The 24,016-nt window shown below is 40.7% G+C and overlaps 3 long non-coding RNA genes across 3 annotated transcripts; 1 reads left to right on the top strand and 2 right to left on the bottom strand.

Moving 5' to 3' along the window:
- The first annotated feature begins 1,571 nt into the window (after positions 1-1,571).
- LOC146707749 (uncharacterized) lies at positions 1,572-9,102 on the top strand. Its single transcript, XR_014921084.1, has 3 exons — positions 1,572-1,657; positions 2,219-2,325; positions 9,046-9,102. It is a non-coding gene; the product is annotated as an uncharacterized LOC146707749 (long non-coding RNA).
- Positions 2,296-2,929, bottom strand: LOC146707750 (uncharacterized). The gene is made up of 4 exons (XR_014921083.1): positions 2,886-2,929; positions 2,702-2,774; positions 2,491-2,538; positions 2,296-2,354 (listed from the first exon to the last, which is right to left on the bottom strand). It is a non-coding gene; the product is annotated as an uncharacterized LOC146707750 (long non-coding RNA).
- Positions 9,103-11,507: 2,405 nt separating the features above from the next.
- Positions 11,508-12,271, bottom strand: LOC146707748 (uncharacterized). Its single transcript, XR_014921082.1, has 4 exons — positions 12,230-12,271; positions 12,046-12,118; positions 11,834-11,881; positions 11,508-11,697 (listed from the first exon to the last, which is right to left on the bottom strand). It is a non-coding gene; the product is annotated as an uncharacterized LOC146707748 (long non-coding RNA).
- Between the last annotated feature and the right edge of the window lie 11,745 nt (positions 12,272-24,016).

Genomic DNA, 24,016 nt, shown 5'->3' with positions numbered 1-24,016 from the left:
GAGACTGTCACAGTCCTGAGTTGGTGACCCAGTGTTCTGTATCTCTTTAATTTGTGTTTCTTGATTATTTGTTATTCATGGTTTTCACTGTTAGTGTTTTGGTTTCTGTCCTAGTATTTCTAGCTCCCTAGTTCAGTAGTATTTCTTGAGTTCTAGTTCTTAGGTTTTGGTATTTGGCTTCCCTGTGTCCTGTGTTGTCTACTCGGTGCCCTCCCATCCCACGTTTCACGTTCCTATGTTCTCTGTCTCCCCGGTCTCTTTGTTAAGTTTACTATCTCGTGTTCAGTCACTATGTTTCCTGTTTTACTTTGAAGGTCCGTGTCTTATGTCATTGTATTCAGTTTTCCTTCCTCCCTGTCTCGTCATGTTCATTAGGTTGAGCCATGTCTCCCTCCTGTGTTACCTCTGCATGACTTCCCTGTATTGCCTCAGCGTTCTCTCCATCAGCTTTCCTGTGTTTCCTGGTTCCTCATCCCCTGGTTCTGGTCAATCCTCAGGTTATATGTTTATGGTTAGTTTTCCCTAGTTTAGGTTTTGTTAGTTTTCTCTGTTCCACCTGTTTGCAGTATTGATCATCCATAAATAAAGGCTCGCTTTCTGTTCAAAACATTCTCCCGCATCCATGTCTGCATTTGGGTCCCCATTCTTCTAAAATCCCACACATCTGCCTCTGCAGCTGTGACAGAGACAGTCTGCTGCAGCTGTACAAATAACATTTTTACTCTCAGTATTTTTTGTGCACGGATTGTGAAGGATAATTTTTATTTGCTTGGATGAATCTGTCGTTTTAGTTCATCTTATTGTATCTTAACTTTTTCTCAACTTATCTATTCATCTTATTGAACATCACTTTCTGTAAAATGTTCTGTAAAATGGATATTTTTCTCTCTAGAGATGACCAACAAACAACATCTCCCTGCAGCAGCTTCTCTCTGCCTTCCTACAAGCACTTGCTACAACTACTACAACAGCTGCATCCATTATAACTCCCTGAAATCATAAAGGAAACTAAAAAACCAAAGAGTGGTTTTAAGCCAGCATTGCATTTATGACGCCAGGACAATGTTGCTTGTTTTGCTTTACTTTTTATCTTTTCTAAATTGAATCTTGACTTTTGACTTTCTGATCACTGTTGTGTTTAGTAGCTGCCAAATAAAGTTCATCAGTGAAAATCAGTTAAACTCAAAATGTATTTTTTTTGTTTGTTTGTTTTTCACAAACACCATTGTATTGTATGGTTAGGCACAAGTTTTTGTACACAGATTCTGCCATTTTTTCTCTGTACACAATCACAGGGAATTTTAAATCAAACAATTGAGATACTATTGCAGAATTGCAGACGTTCACCTTTAATGTGGGTGGGTCTTTACAAAAATATGACATCAACTGTTTAAGTATTACAAACATTTTTATCTTTAGTGCCCAATTTTGAGCAGCTCAGTACTAATTGGATAACCTGACATCATTTTATATACAAACATCATTTTTTTTATGCTTTGGCTGAAATACTTAAGTCTATACACCATGAACATCACAAATACTGTGTCTCCTCCCTTCAGATGTTCTTCTTGGCATTTACTACAGAGCCTTCGGTTGCTGCTTCTCTTTGGTTCTCTTTATCTTCAGTTTTGTCTTTAATAGCTGCTGTATTGCTTTGGTAAGTGGACTGATTCTTATATAGTGCATTTCTACTCTCCCTGCTTTATACAACATGCCACATTCACCCATATTAACTTTCCTAGCTAACATTCACACACGTTCATACTCCAATGGATGCATCAGAGTAACTTGGGGTTACTAACTTGAGACAAGTATTGTGCATGCAGACTGGGGAAGCCAGGGATTCAACCACTAACCTTCCTAATCAGTAGATGATCTGTGCTACCTCCTAAGCTCCAGCCACCCCTTTTTCAATGTGTTTTTGCACCGTGGCGCATTAATCAGCTGAGCAAGAGTAGAGAGTAAGACATTTTGCATTGAAAATGGTCTGCTTTCTGAAAATAAGTCAGAATTTCAAAAGATTTTTGTTTTTCTGTTAAGCCACAACACTGACCTATGAATCGTGCAAGCTTTTTTAAACTCTCTATAAGACCAAGTCATTCAAAAATAAGTGGAGATTTTCAATAATCTGTGTGAATAAATTATGAAAAACAATGATGCTGTTCAACATGGGTTTTTATTCATTGTTGGTTCATTTTCAATTCATTCTTTGTAACAGTAATAGCTGTTGGTGAAGGAGCAGCTTATCGTATAGCGGCAAGAATCGCTGCAAGGAGCGTTGGATTCTGCAGAAGTGTTGGATTCTGTAGAAGAGCTGTTATCAGGGTAAGATAACTTGTGTTAGTCCCAGTAGTCTGCAAGAAAATAAGTAATAAATATTATTACATGGGATAATGCATTCTCTGTTGAATGGCTTTCTTTGGATATGATAATATTGGAGAGTCCAGTGTGTCTAATGTTCAAACATAGAAAGACAAACATGACACTCACCCCCTCCCTAGATGAAGAACGTGCATCACGCTCGTGTGCTGAGTCAATCTGTTTAAAAAAAACAAAAAATACATGCAAATGTGTTGTTTGGATATAACAGTACAGGAACACTGATACAGTCTCTGGTGACACGATTCCACACACAGTACAAGATATAGTTATACATTTTATATTAAAACATTAATTTAGTCTTCAGTCATATTACACTTACAGGATTTGCCAGAGCAAGGCTCAGCAGGCATCCAAGCAGAAACACAACCTTGATCATGGTTTCAGTGATTCACCTGTTAACAATAATTTTGATGAGATGTGGTCAAAACCATCAGCCAAATCACCATTCCACCAACATTACATTGAAAACACAGAAGCAATAAAGGATTGATGAGAAATGTTACCGTCAGGTCTTCACAACTTCAGCAGACTGTCTCAGAGATGTGGATGATTGTGGTAATGCTGTACTGACAGTGGAGCTTTTTATACACAGTTGCAAGAGATGATTTAATCTCATTTGCGTAACTGTTGGGAAATTATAATTCTTAGTAAACATCCTCATCTTAATATAAGAGGAAACACAATTAGGCAATATTTAAGGACACACCTGATTAAACCCTTTTGCTACAGCACAATTAAATAGCAACAAGCTGCTGACTTTTATCCTGTCAACCAATCAAAAGATTATATGGCAACATGTGATATTTGGTTGTTTAGAAACCCCTGAAAACGTTGGAGGTGACAACAGTCGGAGAGAGAGAGAGAGAGAGAGAGAGAGAGAGAGAGAGAGAGAGAGAACAATAGCGAGCGGTTTCCATAAACCAGGACTTGCTCTTGATGTTCTTTAATTGATTTTTGTCTTCTTATCTATTAAATAAAGTTAATGTACCTTTGTTCTATAACAGCAAGTCATTAAGAAAAAACTGGGTGTTGTTTGTCAACTGCTTAAGCTGCGGAATCTCCTGATTTGTAATAATAGCGAGGTATTTCCATCTGTTTACCAGTTTGTAGACACTATAGGGTGGACACCTACAGTGGTAATATGCATTACTTTCTAGTTATATGAAGAAGTGTTTCTCAAACTTTTGGAGCCATGGCCAATATTTCACATTAGAAAAATCACACAGCACACAACCAAACAAAATGTTGCAAAAAGCATATTGATAATTTTCCCTTGAGAATCCGTGGTGGAAATGATTCAGTGTGTCCCCAGCAGAGATGGGCAGTAACGCGTTACTGTAATCTGATTACTTTTTTCAAGTAACGAGTAAAGTAAGGGATTACTATTGCAAAAACGGTAATTAGATTACCGTTACTTTCCCGTAGGAACGCTGCGTTACTGCGTTACTAAAACCGTGATTTTTTGCGAGAATGTCTCACGACAGTGACGTAAGCCAGTGCGCCTTTAGTGACAACAGCTGTGTGCAGATCAACAATGGATCATATATCGATGGGAGAGAGTATGAGCATGCAGCGTTTAAAACGTGGAAGTACTGACCTTACTTTGAGTTTGATTCCATAAAAAGTGACAAAAACATTAGCGTCCGTTGTGCGTGGGAAGAAAACTTCTTTTTACAGCGAAAAAAACCCCTAAACTTCCAAGCAAGCACCGAGTGCGCAACGATGTAATGGGAAATTCACAGAGAAACTCGCGGATTCTTCAACTGACCGCAGCACACCTGCACCAGGGTAAACCTCTGCCTATGCCACTCCTGCTTTACAGGTGAAAATAGAGCAAAAGGACCGCTGAGTCTTTGACTTTATTTATTTTCTGCTGTGTTTTACTTGCATCTATTTGAAAGACTGAGTGTAAACACAAAAAATATTTTATTTTATGTGCTGGAATGTGCAGAAAATAGGTTTAAATGTTAAACTAATTTATTGAAGTCAGAGAATGTTGCATATAATTAAATTTTTGCTTGATGCATAAAGTTTAAAGATTAAAACTAATAAAACAAGTAAAAAAAAGAGACTTTTCCATTTGATTACATTTTGTATGATGGATTATGCAGAAAAAGTAGAATTGGGCTGAAAGATCTATCGCTTTATCGCCTCTTCAGGTTGTAAATCGTGTTTTTAAAAAGGAACTAAGTAAGTAATTAATTACTTTTGAAAATAAGTAATCAGTAAAGTAACGGGATTACTTTTTGGGGGAAGTAATCAGTAATTAGTTACTGATTACTTTTTTCAAGTAACTTGACCAACACTGGTCCCCAGTATACCTTTTTTGCCTCGTTCTGACCACTAGTCATGTTATGGCCTTCATCTTGGTCAGAATTTTCTCCAGAACCCAGATCAGATTGACTACTTTTTCTTTTCAAATATTCATCTATTGCTATTACGCCCTGCGTGGTCTCACAGCATGACTATTATGTAATTTCTTCTTCCTGTCCTTCTACCAAGATGGCGCCGCGTATGGATGCCCTGGTGCTTCAGTGCGTTACTTTTGTCTTGTTTTTGTGCATTTCTTCTGTGTCTGGGCACTCCTCTGGATATTCTTACACCAGAGAAGAGCTCCTTAACTGCAGGACTACAACGCCTGTGGATTTATTTCCAATATTTGTCGCATCTGCGGCAGATTTACTGCTGACTCTGATCAGGAAAGTGAGACGTCGAAAGAGAGGTAAGCGAGCCGGCGTACTCGTGCGTTTGAGGAAACGCGGACTGAGAACGGCCCTTCCTGGGATCTTCCTTTCTAATGTACGCTCACTCTGGAATAAGATAGACGAACTGGCCCTGATGAGAAGCATGAACAGAGACTTTGCCTCCTCCTGTGTCTTATGTTTTACGGAGTCGTGGCTCAGTGAGGACATCCCGGACTGCGCGCTCAAGCTGGAGGGCTTTCATCTGCTGCGCGCGGACCGGCAGGCCGCTCTCTCCGGTAAAACCAAAGGTGGAGGTGTCTGCTTCTACATCAATAGTGGCTGGTGCACAGATGTAACAGTGATTGCCCAGCACTGCTCTCCCTCTCTGGAATATCTTTTTATTCACTGCAAACCGTTTTATTCTCCGCGGGAGTTTGCTTCATTCATCCTGGCCGCTGTTTACATACCGCCAGACGCGGATGCGCAAACAGCTCAGTGCGCACTCGCAGAGCAGATTCTCCACACGGAGCGGACATACCCGGACTCTCTCATCATTGCTCTTGGGGACTTTAACAAAGCCAATCTGAGCCATGAGCTTCCGAAATACAAACAGTATATTAAATGCCCGACCAGAGAGGAGAGGACATTGGACCACTGCTACAGCACGATCAGCGGGGCCTATCGCGCGGTGCCGCGCGCTTCACTCGGACTTTCTGACCACGTCATGATCCACCTAATCCCCGCGTACAGACAGAGGCTGAAGCTCTCCAAACCTGTCGTGAGGACCAAAAAACTGTGGAGCAACGAGGGTGTGGAGGAGCTTCGCACGTGTTTGGAGACCACAGACTGGGACACAATGAAGGCTGCTTCTAACAGCTTGGACGAGTTTACGGACACTGTCACCTCCTATATCCACTTCTGTGAGGACAGCATTGTGCCATCACGCACCAGGGTGAGTTATAACAATGACAAACCCTGGTTTACCCCTAAACTCAAAAAGCTGTGGCTGGAAAAGAGTAAGGCGTTCAGAAGCGGAGACAGGGACTGCTACAGAGAGGCCAAGTACAGGTTCACTAAGGAAGTGGACATTGCCAAACATCAGCACTCTGAGAAGATGCAGCAGCAGATCTCAGAGAATGACTCGGCCTCTGTGTGGAAAGGTTTTAGGAATATTACAAACTACAAGCCTAAAACCCCCCACTCCACTGATGACTTGCTCTTAGCCAACACCCTTAACGACTTCTACTGTCGTTTTGACGAGCCATCAGGCAGCCTTCACACCTCCAACGACCCCAACAATAGAGGCACTTTGGACACTCATTCCCCCACCTCTCCCCCCTCCATAGAGCCATCACCACCTTCAAACTGTTTACCTGCAACACCCGCCCCCTCACCCCACACAAAAGAGGATTTCACACCACCTCCTCCGACCACAACTCTTCATATTCATGAAGCAGATGTGAGGAAGCAGTTTAAGAACCTGAATGCTCGGAAAGCTCCCGGCCCAGACGGTGTGTCTCCTGCCACCCTCAGACACTGTGCAAACGAGCTGGCCCCAGTGTTTTCTGGCATCTTCAACTCCTCACTGCAGGCATGTCATGTGCCTGCCTGCTTCAAGTCCTCTACCATAATCCCTGTCCCCAAGAAACCTAGGATCACTGGACCAAATGACTACAGACCCGTGGCTCTGACATCCGTGGTCATGAAGTCATTTGAGCGCCTAGTTCTCTCCCATCTCAAGACCCTCACGGCCCCCCTCCTGGACCCCCTGCAGTTTGCATATAGAGCCAACAGGTCTGTAGACGACGCCATCAACATGGCCCTACACTTCATCCTGCAGCATCTGGACTCCCCAGGAACCTACGCCAGGATCCTGTTTGTGGACTTCAGCTCTGCCTTCAACACCATCCTTCCAGACCATCTCCGAGGCAAGCTTTCCCAGATGAATGTGCCTGATCCCATCTGCCGGTGGATCACTGACTTCCTGATGGACAGAAAGCAGCACGTGAGGCTGGGAAAGAATGTCTCGGACTCCCGGACCATCAGCACCGGCTCCCCTCAGGGCTGTGTTCTTTCTCCTCTGCTCTTCTCCCTGTACACCAACTGCTGCACCTCCACCCACCAGTCTGTCAAGCTAATCAAGTTCGCAGATGACACCACCGTCATTGGGCTCATCTCTGACGGGGATGAGTCTGCCTACAGGAGGGAGGTTGAACGTCTGGTGTCTTGGTGCAGCCACTACAACCTGGCGCTGAATGCCCAGAAGACAGTGGAGATTATTGTGGACTTCAGGAAGCACACAGCCCCACTCCCCCCCATCATCCTGACTGACACCCCCATCACCTCTGTGGACTCATTCCGCTTCCTGGGTACCACCATCACCCAGGACCTGAAGTGGGAGCCCACCATCACCTCCGTCATCAAGAAAGCCCAGCAGAGGATGTACTTCCTGAGGCAGCTGAAGAAATTCAACCTGCCAACACGGACGATGATGCAATTCTACACTGCAATCATCGAGTCCATCCTCACCTCCTCCATCACCGTGTGGTACGCTGGAGCCACTATCAGGGACAAACAGAGACTGCAGCGTGTTGTGCGCTCTGCTGAGAAGGTGATTGGCTGCAGACTCCCATCTCTGCAGGACCTGTACACCTCCAGGACTCTGCGGCGTGCAGCCCGGATCTCAGCTGACCCTTCTCACCCTGGACACAGTCTGTTTGACCTGCTCCCCTCAGGCAGGAGGCTCCGGTCCATTCGCACCAGAACCTCTCGCCACAAGAACAGTTTCTTCCCCTCTGCTGTTGGACACATGAACAATAACCACATGACTGTCCCCGCCACTAACACATGACCCTACGCTGTGTCACTGCATCATTTCATGTCTGGCACTGATCACCACCTGCACTCATGTATATATCTTTCTACGTAGCACTCACAATTCTTATTCTCATGTATATATCACATGTATATCTCATGCACATATCTTTCTTTCTACATAGCACTTTAATTCTTATTGTCTGCACTGAAGCACCGCAGCAATTTCCTAATGTTGTAAACCTCAACATCTGGCAATAAACCCATTCTGATTCTGATTCTGATTCTGATTCTGTTTTACTGGGAGTTGGCAACCTATTTAATTACTGCCCTCTAGTGGAAGAGAAAGTAATTGTTCTGCCTGTTACTCATGCCCATTGCTTAGAGTACTAATCAGGTGGAACCAGATGATCTTCCAGGGCACACCTAATCATTTCTCCAGTGGCTGGCAAACACTGATATTGTCACGGAAAACGGGGTGAGCCGTGTGGAGGCATAAATGAGGACCCAAGAGCAGGCATTCGCTGAGATGCGAACGAGGTTTATTGCAACATAAAACACAAGGAGAAAATGGCAAAACGGAACTAAAGATAAACTACACTGGGAGAAACTAAACTACAAAACAGCAGAGCAGAACATGGAGGAAGGTGGGCGAAGGCACATGAAGGTTGACAGCAGGGCAAACACACAGTAGATACACAGACGGACCAGCAAACAGCACACAAGTAGACACAACTTAAATACACACTGAAGAACACAGGGCGATTACACACATGTGGGAAACACAGCTGGACCTGATGAGCGTGATGAGACGAGGGGGAAGCAAAACTAAATACAATGACGTAAGACATGGACCTTCAAAGTAAAACAGGAAACAGTTCAGAAAGACGACGGCGTGACACTGAACTAAAGCTACACTAAACACGAAGGCACAAAACACAAACCCTAAGAACAAACCCTAAACCAGAATAAACTGAAACATAGAATTATAATATTCAAAACACGATAACTAAACAATCAGAACATAAATAATATCACAGATAAATACCAAAATACAACAAACTGAAAATGCTGGGTCAAATGACCCAGGACCGTGACAGATATAAAGATTAATGTTTACATTGAAGTATTGGACAAATCTGTTGACCTGTATTATTTCATCCAGAACATCCCGAACACCACTACAACAACCTCCTTCTCTCTGAGACAGTCTGCTGCAGCCTTACAACTTAAGGTAATTAAATCTTTACTCTCAGCATTTCTTGTGTAAGGATTGTGAAAGATAATTGTTTTGTTTTTTAATTGATGTATTTGTCATTTTGCTATCTTATTGTCTTTAATGTCTTTGTTTGTTTGTTTTTTATCAACAGGTATAATAACTGAAACCATGCTGAAGGCATTTCTGTTTGGATGCTTCCTGCACTGAACATTCAGAATCTCACTACAACAACCTCCTTCTCTCTGAGACTGTCACAGTCCTGAGTTGGTGACCCAGTGTTCTGTATCTCTTTAATTTGTGTTTCTTGATTATTTGTTATTCATGGTTTTCACTGTTAGTGTTTTGGTTTCTGTCCTAGTATTTCTAGCTCCCTAGTTCAGTAGTATTTCTTGAGTTCTAGTTCTTAGGTTTTGGTATTTGGCTTCCCTGTGTCCTGTGTTGTCTACTCGGTGCCCTCCCATCCCACGTTTCACGTTCCTATGTTCTCTGTCTCCCCGGTCTCTTTGTTAAGTTTACTATCTCGTGTTCAGTCACTATGTTTCCTGTTTTACTTTGAAGGTCCGTGTCTTATGTCATTGTATTCAGTTTTCCTTCCTCCCTGTCTCGTCATGTTCATTAGGTTGAGCCATGTCTCCCTCCTGTGTTACCTCTGCATGACTTCCCTGTATTGCCTCAGCGTTCTCTCCATCAGCTTTCCTGTGTTTCCTGGTTCCTCATCCCCTGGTTCTGGTCAATCCTCAGGTTATATGTTTATGGTTAGTTTTCCCTAGTTTAGGTTTTGTTAGTTTTCTCTGTTCCACCTGTTTGCAGTATTGATCATCCATAAATAAAGGCTCGCTTTCTGTTCAAAACATTCTCCCGCATCCATGTCTGCATTTGGGTCCCCATTCTTCTAAAATCCCACACATCTGCCTCTGCAGCTGTGACAGAGACAGTCTGCTGCAGCTGTACAAATAACATTTTTACTCTCAGTATTTTTTGTGCACGGATTGTGAAGGATAATTTTTATTTGCTTGGATGAATCTGTCGTTTTAGTTCATCTTATTGTATCTTAACTTTTTCTCAACTTATCTATTCATCTTATTGAACATCACTTTCTGTAAAATGTTCTGTAAAATGGATATTTTTCTCTCTAGAGATGACCAACAAACAACATCTCCCTGCAGCAGCTTCTCTCTGCCTTCCTACAAGCACTTGCTACAACTACTACAACAGCTGCATCCATTATAACTCCCTGAAATCATAAAGGAAACTAAAAAACCAAAGAGTGGTTTTAAGCCAGCATTGCATTTATGACGCCAGGACAATGTTGCTTGTTTTGCTTTACTTTTTATCTTTTCTAAATTGAATCTTGACTTTTGACTTTCTGATCACTGTTGTGTTTAGTAGCTGCCAAATAAAGTTCATCAGTGAAAATCAGTTAAACTCAAAATGTATTTTTTTTGTTTGTTTGTTTTTCACAAACACCATTGTATTGTATGGTTAGGCACAAGTTTTTGTACACAGATTCTGCCATTTTTTCTCTGTACACAATCACAGGGAATTTTAAATCAAACAATTGAGATACTATTGCAGAATTGCAGACGTTCACCTTTAATGTGGGTGGGTCTTTACAAAAATATGACATCAACTGTTTAAGTATTACAAACATTTTTATCTTTAGTGCCCAATTTTGAGCAGCTCAGTACTAATTGGATAACCTGACATCATTTTATATACAAACATCATTTTTTTTATGCTTTGGCTGAAATACTTAAGTCTATACACCATGAACATCACAAATACTGTGTCTCCTCCCTTCAGATGTTCTTCTTGGCATTTACTACAGAGCCTTCGGTTGCTGCTTCTCTTTGGTTCTCTTTATCTTCAGTTTTGTCTTTAATAGCTGCTGTATTGCTTTGGTAAGTGGACTGATTCTTATATAGTGCATTTCTACTCTCCCTGCTTTATACAACATGCCACATTCACCCATATTAACTTTCCTAGCTAACATTCACACACGTTCATACTCCAATGGATGCATCAGAGTAACTTGGGGTTACTAACTTGAGACAAGTATTGTGCATGCAGACTGGGGAAGCCAGGGATTCAACCACTAACCTTCCTAATCAGTAGATGATCTGTGCTACCTCCTAAGCTCCAGCCACCCCTTTTTCAATGTGTTTTTGCACCGTGGCGCATTAATCAGCTGAGCAAGAGTAGAGAGTAAGACATTTTGCATTGAAAATGGTCTGCTTTCTGAAAATAAGTCAGAATTTCAAAAGATTTTTGTTTTTCTGTTAAGCCACAACACTGACCTATGAATCGTGCAAGCTTTTTTAAACTCTCTATAAGACCAAGTCATTCAAAAATAAGTGGAGATTTTCAATAATCTGTGTGAATAAATTATGAAAAACAATGATGCCGTTCAACATGGGTTTTTATTCATTGTTGGTTCATTTTCAATTCATTCTTTGTAACAGTAATAGCTGTTGGTGAAGGAGCAGCTTATCGTATAGCGGCAAGAATCGCTGCAAGGAGCGTTGGATTCTGCCGAAGTGTTGGATTCTGTAGAAGAGCTGTTATCAGGGTAAGATAACTTGTGTTAGTCCCAGTAGTCTGCAAGAAAATAAGTAATAAATATTATTACATGGGATAATGCATTCTCTGTTGAATGGCTTTCTTTGGATATGATAATATTGGAGAGTCCAGTGTGTCTAATGTTCAAACATAGAAAGACAAACATGACACTCACCCCCTCCCTAGATGAAGAACGTGCATCACGCTCGTGTGCTGAGTCAATCTGTTTAAAAAAAACCAAAAAATACATGCAAATGTGTTGTTTGGATATAACAGTACAGGAACACTGATACAGTCTCTGGTGACACGATTCCACACACAGTACAAGATATAGTTATACATTTTATATTAAAACATTAATTTAGTCTTCAGTCATATTACACTTACAGGATTTGCCAGAGCAAGGCTCAGCAGGCATCCAAGCAGAAACACAACCTTGATCATGGTTTCAGTGATTCACCTGTTAACAATAATTTTGATGAGATGTGGTCAAAACCATCAGCCAAATCACCATTCCACCAACATTACATTGAAAACACAGAAGCAATAAAGGATTGATGAGAAATGTTACCGTCAGGTCTTCACAACTTCAGCAGACTGTCTCAGAGATGTGGATGATTGTGGTAATGTTGTACTGACAGTGGAGCTTTTTATACACAGTTGCAAGAGATGATTTAATCTCATTTGCGTAACTGTTGGGAAATTATAATTCTTAGTAAACATCCTCATCTTAATATAAGAGGAAACACAATTAGGCAATAATCAGGGACACACCTGAATTACACCTAATTCTTAGTAGGTATGATTTCTGTCAGAAATTATATGCCATGGTTGGTTTTGTCTAACATTCAATTGTGAAACTGTGGTGTACATTGTCCTTACTTGATATCAATTTTGGTCTGAGATACTTAAAACTAAAGGGTTAAGTACCAGTCTTCCAGTCAGCATTCAGTGATATTTTCTTTTGTCCTAGAGGTCTTGAATGTGAAGAAATGTTGTATTTTATAGAATAATACTGGGGATTTGTGGTCTGTTGTGTATGCAAGAGCTAATCTTGTTTCTGAACCACAGTGATATGAGATTTGCATGGTATGTATTCACATACAAAACTAAAATGTTTTTGTGAATGTTCCTTACGTACAATTACGTACAATTGTCTACACATAAAAATATATGAAGAATGGTCACTATGTCCTCTCTATCTTTATATCTATATAATAAATCTTTGTGTATTACCACTGCAGTTTCAATTAAAAGAATTTTTAAAAATGCAAGTGAGCATGACCATTTCTATTTATCTTCTAACATCCAGGGATCCTCATGATGTGTTTCACAGTGTCTAACAAGCTTTGTAAAGTATCTTGATGCATGCTCAATCATCCTGGTAAGGAAGTTGAAAAACTGAATCTGTCCATCTTGATGTGGCGTTTAGAGTAGGAGAGCGCAGTGTTTAGAGAAAATGCTTCTCAGCTGTTCCGATGCTCGTAACACCTAAGCAATCACTAAGGACTTTCACTTGAAAAAAAGTAGTTGTCCTACTCTCCTGTCTTGCCTTGGGCATTCTTTAATCAAATTACTGGAGTTTGAGGACATGAACTGATAACTTTCTCCTTCAGGATTTTATGGTAGAGAGAAAAGAAGTCACTACCACTGTCACAGTTTTACCACTGTCACTGTTTTAGTTTTGCACCAAAGGGACTGGCCTAATGCCTCAAACCTCTCAAAAAGGTCAACTTTTGTCTCATCAGTCCAAAGAAGATTTTACCAAAAGTTAGACGCAATAAGTCCGATACAACTTTATGAAGCTCACTTCTGTGTGATGGCAGCGACACTGCGGTGGGTTGTTGAAGATATCCTGAACTTTTGTCTTTGTAACTGCTGCTGATTTTAGCTGTTAACTGATGTTAGCCAGCATTAGTGAAACTTTCTCTGAAGTTGATGTAACAGTGTTGGACTCAGCCTCTTGACAAATAAGCTCTCATACAATGTGAGAATGTGATGAAACTGTTTATCACCGGGAAAGTGTGATATATGTAGTGTGATAGGGCACTCGAACCTAATCCTAGCAAAATTTTAGCTTATGACCTGGCTGGTTTTGTTGTTTAGTCAGCTTTTTTTTTTTGGTGTGGTATAGCTCTCATTTCAAAAACACAAGCAAGGACCCACCTTTCCTGTTCTTTAATTAATAATAATAATGGACTGCATTTATATAGCCCTTTTCAAGACCCTCAAAGCACTTTACAATTCCACTATTCATTCACACAGTGATGGAGGCAAGCTACAGTTGTAGCCACAGCTGCTCTGGGGCAGACTGACAGAAGCGAGGCTGCCATATCACGCTATCAGCCCCTCTGGCCATCACCAGTAGGTGAAGTGTCTTGCCCAAGGACACAACAGCCAAGACAGACAGAGCTGGGGATCGAACCGGCAACCATCCGGTTACAAGATGAGCTTCCCCACCCCCTGAAACACGGTCACCCAAATTGAATACCTTTTAAGTTTTATGTGGACCATCTATCAAATAAACTCAAACCTATAACAGCGACTCATTTCCCAACAATCCCTGATGCTACACTGGGTGTTGTCTGTAAACTGCCTAAGCTGGTAAAGCTCCTGATTTGTAATCATAGCGAGGATTTCCATCTGTTTACCAGTTTGCAAACACTACAGGGTGGAGACCTACATTACGGTGGTAATGTGCAATGTTTTCTGGTTATATTCAGATTAATGTTAACATTTCAGTATTGGACAAATCTATTAAACTGTGTTATTTCTGAAACTTGTGATGAAATGAGTCCAACATAATTATATCAGCTTGAACTGTGAAATAAATGCCAGAAAATTTTTTTTAAATTTTGAGTGTTTGTTGAACCCTTCTGATGAAATGTTTTCAAAAAGATATTCAATTTAAATTTTCACATACAGGTATTTAAATTTGTATCATATTTGCTACATCTGGCAACAAAAAGTCACAAAAGTAAAAAAAAAAAAAGATCAAATATGTTACACTTGGCTTTACAGGGCTAGTCATCAGCCACACCTTGAAATGTGGAGGAGGATGTATTCTTAACAAAGCTGATCCAGTAACTGTATATAAGAAAAGCTGAACATCCAGAACACCACTACAACAACCTCCTTGAGACAATCTGCTGCGGCCTTACAACTTAAGGTGATTAAATCTTTACTCTTAGCATTTCTTGAGTAAGGATTGTGAAAGACATTTTTTTTTTTTTGCTTGAGTGAATTTGTCATTTTAGCATATCTTATTGTCTTTAATCTTTTTTCAACAGGTACATTAACTGAAACAATACTGAAAGTACTTCTGCTTGGATGCTTCCTGTGCGGGACTCTGGTTAAACCTGCAAGTATTATCATAAGTGATATATTAGCAGATATTATTTTAATATGCAAATACAAGTAATACCACACTTTGGATGATGGTGAGGGCACACGGACACTATGAGGCGAGTGCTTTCTTTCGCCCCCACATTCAAATCACAGATGAACTGTAAAAGCTTTGGGGGGGGTTTTCTCTCTACAGATCACCAACAACAACAATATCTCCCTGCAGCAGCTTCTCTCTGCCCTCCTACAAGCACTTGCTACAGCTACTATAACAGCTGCACCCACTATAACTCCCTGAAATCGTAAAGGAAACTAAATTTCAATGAGTGGTTTTAAGCCAGCATTGCTTTTATGAAGCCAGCACAATGTTGCTTGTTTTGCATTAGATTTCCTCTTTTCCAAATTGAATCTTGATTTTTTTATTAAATCTTTCTGCTCACTATTGTGTTAAGTCACTGCCAAATAAAGTTCATCACTGAAAATCTGACTCAAATTTTTTGTATTTAATTTTTACATACACCTTTCTATTTTTAAGCCCACAAGTTTTTGTACACATATTTTTTCATTTTTTCTCTGTACACAATCACAGTGAATTTTCAAACAAACCATCAAGATAATGTTGAATTGCAGACTTTCAGCTTTAGTTCAAGTGTCTTTAGAAAAATACTGCATTGACTGTGTAAGAACTACAAATACCGATACCTTTTATCTGTAGACCCAGCAGCTCAAAAATAGCTGGATGAATTGACATCATTTTATATACAAACATTATTTTTTATACTTTGATGGAAATAACACAAACCATAAGCATCAAAAATACTGGTTCTCTTCAGATTTTTTTTTAGGCCTTTAGGAAAAGTCTTCAGGTGCTGCTTCTTTGTGGGTCTCTTTTTCTTCAGTTTTGTCTCCAGTATCTGCTGTGTGGGTTTGTGTTGGGTGACTGACTTGGCCATTGCACCTCAATAAATGGACAAACCAGTGCTGTGTCTACTCATTACCAACGAATGTGCAAAGAACTAATGATTACATTGTATCTGTAGGCACTTTGTTACTAGCAGTCTAGCACAGATACAGTTAATTTGTTACTATTTCTTTAGTTGAATCTACGAACAACCACAAAAAAGAACATAGTTTGACAGGCAAAAATTTGTATTTTTGCACAAATGAGTTGATTCCCAGAGAACGGTTACAAAAAAACACACACAAAAAAAATAAAACCTCCGGGTAATGGCGTTTACTGGGTAGACGTGCTTTAGGTCCGCTCCGCTACACGGCTCAGCATTTACCTAACGAACCTACTTTTTTTTGAGATTTTGCTTCCCAGTTTTGGATGCCTTTTGCTTTTGTCGGTTACCGAAGATTTAAAGAATGTCTAAGTCAAGGGGCAAACAAGACCGAGAAACCTCGACACTTGCGGCGCCTGTAACTGCAGCCGAGATTAGCTTAATGCTCGAGGAGCATAGAGCTGCATTGCTAGCGGACTTCAAGTCATCCTTTCAGGACTTGTCCTCTAAGTTAGACACTGTGCAGTCTGCAGTGCAGGACCACGGTCAACGCATTGATTCTTTGGAATCGACATACACTGAATTTGACCAACGTCTGGACCAATTAGAGTCCGAATGCTCTATGCTTCGCAAAGACAACAACTGGCTAAAATCCAAGGTGGCAGACTTGGAAGGTCGCAGCAGGAGGCAGAATATACGACTTGTAGGACTACCTGAGGACATTGAAGGCCCACGCCCGACAGCTTTCTTTTCTCAACTCCTCGTCGATGTTTTTGGAACGCAGATGCTTCCCTCGCCGCCCGAGCTGGACAGGGCGCACCGGAGTCCAGTTCCGAAATCGACGAAACCACGGCCGGTCATTCTGCGATTTCACCGGTACCAAATAAAAGATCTTATAATCCGGGAAGCTCGTAAGAAAGGCGAGCTCAGCTACAACGGCCACAGGATCCGGCTATATGAAGACTACAGCCCGGAGGTGGTGAAGAACCGAGCTGAGTATAAAGACGCGATGTCTGAACTTTATAAGCGGGGATTTAAACCTGCGCTCCTCTTCCCGGCTAAACTTCGCATCGTTCTGCCCGCAGGGGAGAAACAGTGGTTTACGTCTGCTTCGGAAGCCGATAAGTTCGTGCAGGGCTTGAGGAACGAGGCTGAAGCTCAAAGGCCACAGTGACTGACAGCTGCGAGTAAAGTGACTTGAATCCTTGTTGACTTGCAGGCAATCGGACGATTGCAGAGAAGGCAGGCAAGCACTACATGTTTCTGTTACTTCAGGGTATACTAGTTGTCACCATTCTAACACTTGGTTCTTATGTTTCTTTTGTAATATTTTGAATTAATGTTCACTGATCCCTAGAAGGTTCGACTTATATTGGGATATACACTTAGTACTTCAAAGTTAAGGTTATATGGAGTTTCTATGTAGCAGGAGTTTGGGCTAGGAGGTTGAAGCTGTTGGGAATATACTGCGGTCACCTTAGTTCAGAAAGGGGACCTAGTGGGTGGTTGGGGCGGGGTGGGGGGAACTATGGCCTCGAGTTATTGTTCCTGTTTTTGTTTGCTTTGGTTGTATGTGGGTTTGTGTTGTGTGTTGTGTTTTGGGTTTTTTTGTTGTTGTTGTTGTTTTTTTTTGTTTTTTTTTCTCTTGTCCCCTCCCATGTACGGTCAACTTGTTATTGTCACCAGATTTCAGTAAAACATATATATGGCTAGTTATAGCACTAACAATAGTACTATTAGATTCTTGTCTTGGAATGTGAAAGGCTTGAACGGTCCGGTAAAGAGATCTCGGGTTCTCAGCCACGTAAAACATCTCAGTGCAGATGTAGCTTTTCTCCAGGAGACTCATTTGCGAGCCAAAGATCATAAAAGACTTAAACCTCCATGGATAGGTCATATGTTTCACTCAAACTTTGATATTCGAGCCAGAGGAGTGGCAATTTTAATTAGGAATGAAATCACTAAATTGATTGCTGACAAAAATGGGCGATATCTAATTGTTGTAGGGACCCTCATGAATAACCCAGTTGTTTTAGTGAACGTCTATGCCCCAAACTTTGACAACACTCTGTTTGCTAATAATCTTCTGAGGATGATTCCTGACTTAGATACACACCTCCTGATATTTGGAGGTGATTTAAACTGCGTTATTGACCCAGCTTTAGACAAATCTGCCACTGGCTCTAAAGCATCATCTGCTATGTCCAGGGCTTTCTCACACTTTATGACCCAAAATGGATACATTGATCCTTGGAGGTTTTTTAATCCCCAAGCCAGAGAATATTCCTTTTTTTCAAATGTTCATCACACATATTCTCGGATCGATAATTTTTTTATAAATGGCTCCATGGCTTCTAAAGTTTGCAACTCTGAATATCTTCCGATTGTTATATCTGATCATGCTCCATTAATCCTGGATATGGCTTTGTCTCCTGGCTATAGACCTCAGCACCCATGGAGGTTGAACTCTCTTCTTTTGTCTGATTCAGCTTTCTGTGACTATATCTTATCTGCAATTGATAACTTCTTAACTACGAATGAGTCTGAGGACATCTCAAACTCTCTACTATGGAAAACTCTTAAAGCATACCTCAGGGGCCAAATAATTTCCTATTTATCTCACCTATCTAAATCTAAGAAAGCTAAGCAAAATGAACTTTCTGCCAAAATTCAAGCTCTAGATCGGCAACACGCTCAAACTCCCTCACCTGAAATATATAAGCAGCGTCTTAACCTGCAATCGGAGTTCAGTCTCCTGTCGACCCATGATGCAGAGCAATTGTTATTACGGTCCCGTGGCAACTATTATGAACATGGTGATAAAGCCTCTCGTCTGTTAGCCCACCAGCTACGTCACCAATCGGCATCTCGCCAAATATTGCAAATTAGAAATGAATCGGGAACTCTGACTTCTGATCCAACAGAAATCAACTCAATTTTGAAGTCATTTTATAGTTCTCTGTATACATCAGAGTTCCCCTCTAATTCTATAGATATGAACCAGTTTCTTAACAAATTGGATACCCCTACAATTACAACCTCAACAGCAGCAGAAATAGATGCACCACTCACTTTGGATGAGGTTATATCATCAATCACATCCTTACAGTCTGGAAAGTCCCCTGGTCCTGATGGGTTCCCAGCCGAATTTTATAAAAAATTCCACTTAAAACTGGCCCCTCTGCTGCTGTCGGTTTTTGAGGAGTCTCTGAAATGCGGCTCTCTCCCTCAGACACTAAGACAGGCTTCTGTCTCATTACTGCATAAAGAAGGAAAGGATCCTACCTGTTGTGGCTCTTATCGACCAATAAGCCTTCTTAATGTAGACTTTAAAATCTTATCCAAACTGCTAGCAACCCGTTTGGAAAGAGTTCTCCCTTCTATTATATCAGACGAACAGACAGGCTTTATTAAAGGAAGACATTCCTTTTTTAATATATGGTCCCTTCTTAATATAATATATTCCAGAAATCATAGTACCGTCCCTGAGGTGGTGATTTCATTGGATGCTGAAAAAGCATTTGATCGAGTGGAATGGGAGTATCTTTTTGCAGTCTTGAGGAAATTTGGTTTTGGTGACAGTTTTATATCTTGGATTCATCTTTTATATACTACGCCACTGCCATCTGTTTGTACTAATAATGTGAATTCTGAGTATTTTACTCTATCACGTGGTACATGTCAAGGCTGCCCACTCTCACCTTTACTTTTTACTTTAGCAATAAAGCCTCTTTCTGTGACTCTCAGAACCTCGCCTCTGTTTCAAGGGGTTATTCGTGGTGGTACGGAATATAGGGTTGCTCTGTATGCAGATGACTTATTACTATATGTTACAAATCCAACAATTTATTTACCCTCTATAATGGAAATACTTGTGAGTTTTGGCTCTTTCTCTGGGTACAAGATTAATATACAAAAAAGTGAATGTTTTCCTATAAACCCAGTTGCAAAGGAGCTTAGACAGACAGATTTTAATTTCCATTTAGCTTTCTCAGGTTTTAGATATCTAGGAGTGCATATTACTAGTTCATTTAAAGCTTTGCGAACAGCTAATCTTAACCCTTTGCTGACCTATGTCAGGTTGGCTTTTCAAAGGTGGGCAAATCTTCCTGTGTCACTTCTTGGCAGGATTAATATTATAAAAATGAATATTCTACCTAAATTCCTCTACCTTTTTCAGTGTATCCCATTGTTTCTACCTAAGTCCTTTTTCAAATCTGTGAATCGAATGATTTCATCATTTATATGGGCAAATAAGACCCCCAGGATTAGTATGACCTCACTACAACAGGGTAAGCTCAGTGGGGGTCTTGCTTTGCCCAACTTGATGTTTTATTATTGGGCAGCCAACATTCAGAAGTATACCTATTGGCTGAATGATCCTCAAGCTACTTGGTGTTGCCTTGAGGCTCAATCATGTTTCTCTTCCTCACTCCCAGCACTATTATTTTCATCCCTTCCGGTTTCCCTGTTACGATTCACAGACAACCCTGTTCTAATTGGCTCTCTAAAAATATGGTATCAATTCCGGCGTCACTTCAATTCTATCTCTGCTTCTGCTCTGACCCCAGTCTGCAACAACCACCTCTTCCCCCCATCCCTGGTGGACTCCTCCTTCAGTATATGGGCAAGAAAAGGTATCAAATGTTTTCATGACTTCTTCAAAGATAACATTTTTCTCAGCTTTAGTGAACTTTGCTCTTTGTACGATTTGCCCTCGTATCATTTGTTCCGCTACTTTCAAACAAGACACTGTGCATCTTCTATCTGGTCAGAGTTTCCAAGTCAGCCTTTCAAGCCTTGGTGGGAAGACTTATTCCAGTTGAAGCCTCACAGTAAGGCTCTAATATCACAAATCTATACTTTAATTATGTCACCGGGCAATTACTCAACCAAGAAAATTGCCTTGAGTTGGGAACAGGAACTGGGTCTTCAGTTTGTTGAAGGTTACTGGGATAAAGTCATTGACAGAATTCATTCTTCAGCCTCATGTGCAAGACTCTCCCTTATTCAGTTTAAGACGGTATACAGATTACACTTCTCAACATCTAGATTATCTAAAATATACCCCAGCATTCCGGACCTGTGCAACAGATGCAACACCTCCCCCTGTGATTTAACTCATATGTTTTTTGCCTGCCCGTCACTTCAATTATACTGGACTTTTTACTCTGAAGTGCTCTCTCATGTTTTGAGTGTCACTCTCAAACCATGTCCACTAGTTGCCATTTTTGGTGTTTCTGAGGACGCCACCCTGAACCTTAGTCGTAAACAACTGGATATTATCGCTTTCACTTCACTGCTGGCACGGCGTCGAATTTTGCTGTCTTGGAAAGCTTCTCACCCTCCAGCCCGATCACGTTGGCTGGAAGATGTTATGTTCTTTTTAAAAATGGAGAAAATAAAATTTAGACTCAGAGGGAATGTTAATAAGTTGTCACAGATGTGGCAGCCTTTTATCACTTACTTTAACTCGTTGAAAACACTTACAATAGACTAAACTTTTGTACCACAAGGTTCCCTTCTGTTATGGTTTTGGGAGGGAGTTTTTTTTTTTTTTCTGTGCGTGGGTTGTTGTTTTTGTTTTTCTTCCTTTTTTTTTTTTTTCTGTTTTATTGTTATCATCCGAATCGCAATGGCCCAACCTGTTTTGATATATGTCTTTATATCGGTTGATACTTGCTGTATTGGGCCTGATATGTTAAATTACATGTGCAAAACTTTATAAATAAAGATTAAAAAAAATAAAAATAAAAAATAAAACCTCCAAAAAAGATCAGATGTACTGTATTTGAAAGTCAGGTTCTTTTTCAATTTCAATTTAACTGAATTCAGTTCCAAATCACAATAACAGTTGCCTCATTACACATAGCAGACAGGTCTGGCCCAGATCTGGTGTCAAGCTGGCACTGCTGGCTGACTTCTGGCATGGTAAGTGGTATGTCATCCAGATGTGGGCCAGGTCTGGCAATGATGGCACTATTTATGTTCCTATTTTCCTATTTTAGTTAGAATACCCAAATACCATGTTGCAATACTATACTGCTAGGGTAGCCAACGTTTCAAATGCAGGTTTAACAGGTTTGTGAGTGTACACTTTATCCAAAACTTAGTGACAGTTTACTCATTGTTGCCACTGGGAGGCTGTAGCTCAGGCGGTAGGGCAGATCACCTACTGATTGGAAGATGAGTGGTTCAATCCCTGCCTCCCCCAGTCTGCATGTCAAGAGTATGAATGTAGTTAGGAAGCACTCAGTTTAGAGAAAGAGTGTGATTTGTGAATGGGGCATGTTGTATAAGGCACCTTGAGTAATCTGGGAGAGTAGAAAAGTGCTGAATAAGAATCAGTCCATTCACTGTCTGGGCAGAGTTTTGTCATGTTACTTTTGCATGTTGTGGCACATGTTGTTATTATATGGCTTGATTAAGCTACACATTATGCTGACATCTGGGGCCAGAGCTGAAACTGTTCTGGGCCAGCACAGGGCCAGCAGTGTGTCTGCAACTCCCGTGGCTGCACACAACTTATACATGGCCCAAATACTGCAAAGAATGATGGCCCTTTGGTGGCCCAGATCAGGTTTACCAGAGGTAATCCACACATGGGCCAGCACAGGACCATCAGTGTGTTTGCAACTGGCTTTGTGCTGGCCCATGTGTGGGCCACCTCTGGCAAACCAGATCTGGGATACCAAAGGGCCGTAATTCTTTGCGGTATGTGGGTCATGTGTAAGCACATTGTGTGGGCCAGATCCGGGCCATACCAGTTTTGCTATGTGGGATGGTGCTTTAGACCATAAGGTTCAGACGCTACAAAGAAAAAGTAGAAAATCCCAGCAATCATATGATCTCCTTTGAGCAAGCACTATGGCGACAGTGGGGGAAAAAATCCCTTTTTACAGGAAGAAACCTCCAGCAAATCCACACTCAGGGAGGGTCGTCCATTTGCCAAAACCGGTTGGGGTAAGGGGAGGAAGACAGGAAAGACTGAAGGCTCAGCCTCCAATTCTACTTTAAAACATGCTAGCTTACCATAAGTAAGCCTGCAGTCTAACAGCGAAGTCCTCTAATTAGGTGATACAATTCTATAAGATAAGATGGCACTTAATTATATAACACTTTGTATGAGATGAGCAAGATTTTGAATTTAGAAGGGCACTAATAAAGAGAAGCCAATATAAGAAAAATATGCGCTCTCTTTCTAGTTCCTGTAAGTACCCTTGCTACAGCATTTTGGATTAACTGAAGACTTTTCAGGGAGTTTTTTTAGGACATCCTGATAATAACAAATTACAGTAGTCCAGCGCAAAAGTAATAAATGCATGAACTAGTATTTCAGTTTCACTCTGAGAGAGGATATTTCTAATTATAGACATATTGTGCAAATGGAAGAAAGCAGTCCTACATATGTGTTTAATATTTCCATTAAATGGCTTATTCTGGTCAAAAATGAATAAGATATTATGGTCGACAGCAGTGAACTGTTGTGCTTGTCCTGAGGTCTAGCAGGACAAGCACAAAGATGAGTCCACTGTCAGAGGCCAGAGCTAATGGTAAAGGAGATATTAAAAATTGTGAGATATTTAGATTTCTGAGTATCACAACAAAGCATCATAAAAAGAGTTACTCAACCCTAGTTTTAGCACCTTAATATTTCAAACAAACAGAGCCACTTATAAGGCTTGTGGTCGTGATGAGCCAGAGTGAGAACTCATCTTATATATACATACAAACACACATTTCACTTTGAAAGCTTTTTAAATGATCTGAAGGAGGAAAATTTAGGTCAAGATTTGATCCAGATCTTTCTGGGTGTGACACATCACACCAATTATAATCTAAAATCTTTCACTCAGTGCTAATGGACTATATTTGTTTAACTCCTTGAATTAAAGCTGAAAGTCTGCATTTCAATCACATTTGATTGTTTGATTTAAAATTCACTGTTGTCGCTCATAGGGGGAATATAAATTGTGTCATTGTCCAAATATGTGTAAATTTTGACTTAG

This window comes from Copadichromis virginalis, linkage group LG6, assembly GCF_057382275.1.
Source record: "Copadichromis virginalis isolate Kocher_CV1m ecotype Utaka linkage group LG6, C_Virginalis_male_GT1.1, whole genome shotgun sequence".
In the NCBI taxonomy this organism is placed as follows: Eukaryota; Metazoa; Chordata; class Actinopteri; order Cichliformes; family Cichlidae; genus Copadichromis; species Copadichromis virginalis.
The sequence above is the reverse complement of the archived record's forward strand: the minus strand, read 5'-3'. Positions and strand labels throughout refer to the sequence as shown.